Below are 4,086 nucleotides of genomic sequence, written 5' to 3' on the forward strand. Positions count from 1 at the left end.
CTTTTCTAACATGTTTAACTCCATCTTCATTGTCCTAAAGTATACACACACAAGCATACACACACACCATTTTTACAATGTATGCTTTTTGAAAATGAAACTTTTAATATGTATTTATCCTACAAGGATTTTCATCCATGTGGTTTCATTTGGTGATTCATTCAAATTTAACTCACATAAATATATAGTTAGTTACCCAGTCATGTCTGACTTTCTGCGACCCCATGGACTATAGCCTGCCAGGCTCCTCTGTCCATGGAATTCTCCAACCCTCTGGAGTGGGTTGCCATTTTCTTCTCCAAGGGATCTTCCCAATGCAGGTATTGGATCTGGGTCTCCTGCATTGCAGGCAGATCCTTTACCAATGAGCTACCAGGGAAGCCCTGGTAACATAAATATATTAGCTAATGTTGCAAGATGCCTGCTACTTTTTTTTAAAAGTCCCTTTAATAATCACCAAGTCTTGGTGGCTCAAAAGGAAAGAAAACTTAAGTTTGGTGTAAATAGTGAAATCGTGGCACATTTTTCCAGTTTTGGTTATTCTAAATTTCACATAATTTTACAATAATGTTGTGAAATAGTAAAAAATACATATTAGCCATTGTCCCCAGTTCCTGACACAGAGCTCCTAAAAAGCCTTGTCATTTCCTAACTGATAAGAACACTAGGAGTGTCTCTTGTTCTAATATTGGCCTTTGACCTCTGTTCCTCCCACAGAGCTCCTAAAACCCTCGCAATTTTCTGGGTGATGGGAGTGCCTTTGTTTTAAGGAGGTGACATTGGGCGAGCTCCTGTATGGCTCCTGATTGAGGGCTGGTTGCAGGAAAGACCGAACCATGATTAGAAGCTTAGAATTTTCGGTCACGCCCCCACATTCTCTTGAGAAGCGAGGGGGCTGAAAGTGGAGTTAATGATTGATCATGTCTGTGTGATGTAGCCTCCATAAAATCCCAAAAGGATGGGGCCTGGGAAGCTTCCAGGTAGGGGAACACATGGAGGTGCCAGGAGGGTCGTGCCCCTAGCAGAGGCCGTGAAAGCCCCTGCCCCTTTCCACGTACCCTCGCTTCACTACCCATCCCTTCCCTCTGTTCATCTGTATCCTTTATCACATATCCGTTAATAAATTGGTAAATGTAAGTAAGTGTTTACCTGAGTTCTGTGAGCCGCTCTAACAAATTAATCAAATCCAAGGAGGGGGATGTCCTTGGAAACTCTGATCTATAGTCAGTTGGTCAGAAGCACAAGCAAGAACATAGGATTGCAACTGGCATCTGCGGGGTGTGTGAGTGAGGGTGGGGGGACAGTCTTGTGGGACTGAGCGCCTTATCTCCTGGTAGATAGTGTCAGAATTTAGTTGAATTCTTGGACACCCTGCTGGTGTCCTGAGATTCGCTTGTTGGTGATGTAGGGGATCCCTGCCCCACAGACAAACATTGGAATTGTGATCAGAAACCAAAAGAATTATTTGTTCACAAATAGCTGAGAAAAGAAAAGATAGAAAAAGGCAAAGGAGAAAAGAAAAGACATATCCATTTGAATGCAGAGTTCCAAAGAAGAGCAAGGAGAGATAAGAAAGCCTTCCTCAGTGGTCAATGCAAAGAAATAGAGAAAAGCAATCAAATGGGAAAGACTAGAGATCTCTTCAAGAAAATTAGAGATACCAAAGGAACATTTCATGCAAAGATGGGCACAATAAAAGACAGAAATGGTATGGACTTAACAGAAGCAGAAGATATTAAGAAGAGGTGGCAAGAATATACAGAAGAACTATACAAAAAAGATTTTCATGACCCAGATAACCACGATGGTGTGATCACTCACCTAGAGTCAGGCATCCTGGAATGTGAAGTCAAGTGGGCCTTAGGAAGCATCACCATGAAAAAAGCTAGTGGAGGTGATGGAATTCCAGTTGAGCTATTTCAAATCCTAAAATATGATGCTGTTAAAGTGCTGCACTCAATATGCCAGCACATTTGGAAAACTCAACAGTGGCCATAGGACTGGAAAAGGTCAGTTTTCATTCCAATCCCAAAGAAAGGCAATGCCAAAGAATGTTCAAACTACTGCACAATTGCACTCATCTCACACGCTAGTAAAGTAATGCTCAAAATGCTCCAAGCCAGGCTTCAACAGTATGTGAACCGTGAACTTCCAGATGTTCAAGGTGGATTTAGAAAGGTAGGGGAATCAGAGATCAAATTGCCAACATCTGCTGGATCATCAAAAAAGCAAGAGAGTTCCAGAAAAACATCTACTTCAGCTTTATTGGCTATGCCAAAGCCTTTGACTGCGTGGATCACCACAAACTAGAAAATTCTTAAAGAGACTGGAATACTAGACCACCTGACCTGCGTCCTGAGAAATCTGTATGCAGGTCAAGGAGCAAGAGTTAGAACTGGACATGGAACAACAGACTGGTTCCAAATCAGGAAAGGAGTATGTCAAGGCTGTATATTGTCACCGTGCTTATTTAACTTATATGCAGAGTACATCATGAGAAACACTGGGCTGGAGGAAGCACAAGCTGGAATCAAGATTGCTGGGAGAAATATCAATAACCTCAGATATGCAGATGACACCACCCTTATGGCAGAAAGCAAAGAACTAAAGAGCCTGTTGATGAAAGTGAAAGAGGAGAGTGAAAAAGTTGGCTTAAAACTCAACATTCTGAAAACGAAGATCATGGCATCCGGTCCCATAACTTCATGGCAAATAGATGGGGAAACAATGGAAAAAGTGACAGACTTTATTTTTTTGGTCTTCAAAATTATGGCAGATGGTGATGGCAGCCATGAAATTTAAAGTTGCTTGCTCCTTGGAAGAAAAGTTATGACCAACCTAGGCAGCATATTAAAAAGTAGAGACATTACTTTGCCAACAAAGGTCCATCTAGTCAGGGCTATGGTTTTTTCAGTAGTTAGGTATGGATATGAGAGTTGGACTATAAAGAAAGCTGAGTGCCTAAGAACTGATGCTTTTGAACTGTGGTGTTGTAGAAGACTTTTGAGAGTCCCTTGGACTGCAAGGAGATCCAACCAGTCCATCCTAAAGGAAATCAGCCCTGAATTTTCATTGGAAGGACTGATGCTGAAGCTGAAACTCCAATACTTTGGCCACCTGATGCGAAGAACTGACTCATTGGAAAAGACTCTGATGCTGGGAAAGATTGAAGGTGGGAGGAGAAGGGGACAACAGAGGATTGATTGGTTGGGTGGCATCACCAATGCGATGGACATGAGTTTGAGTAGGTTCCAGGAGTTGGTGATGGACAAGAAAGCGTGGCGTGCTGCAGTCCATGGAGTTGCAAACAGTCGGACATGACTGAACAAGTGAACTTAAGTTCACTGTGATGCTTTATTTTTCTCCAGAATTTAAAATGTTACTATATTATTCATGATAAAGAATAGCTTCTGTTTTTGAATAGTTAGCAAAGGATCATAGACATTAGCTCAAAATATAAAGTTATATTTGAGTGAAAAATTAAATTAGAAAAATAAAAAAGGCATAAATTAGGCATAGGTGACCAACATAAAATGATTGTAGAATAAGTCATTCCTAATAAATATTTTTGTTTCATAATATGTCTTCCTAGTTCTGTTAGGCTCAGAAATCTTAATGTGCTATCCAAATTGGGAAAGATAGTATAAATATTATTAGCTGAATAAAAACCAAATGAATGAATGAATGAAGAGTAGAGCATCTGGTACAGTCTTAAGTAATTTAAATGGTTCAGAAGTAGAGCCAGTCTAAGAAGATCATTTTCAAAACCACTTAAGACACATTTTTCCCTTAAAATATGTATTTTGGTCTTGACATGATTCTTACACCCCAAATAAAATTAAGAGCCGACTTAAGTGGTTTTTGACCAGGGCTCTGTTTCCATTCCTCTACTAGTATATCAGTTTTACCACACTGGCCTGGGATTTAATTTTACCCTCCTTGCAAGTTACTAAGCTACCCTGTTACTGTTTCATGGGTGCTGAAAGCAGATGTGAGACTCTTAGGTGGAGACAAAGAGCTTCACTACGAGGGTGCAGCAAGCAGCACGAACATCAGTCTGTTGACACCCGTGAATCTTGCCTCAGA

The sequence above is a fragment of the Bos grunniens genome, chromosome 6 (genome assembly GCF_055505025.1).
Source record: "Bos grunniens cultivar Pamir isolate PY7600 chromosome 6, Bosgru_T2T1.0, whole genome shotgun sequence".
Taxonomy (NCBI): domain Eukaryota; kingdom Metazoa; phylum Chordata; class Mammalia; order Artiodactyla; family Bovidae; genus Bos; species Bos grunniens.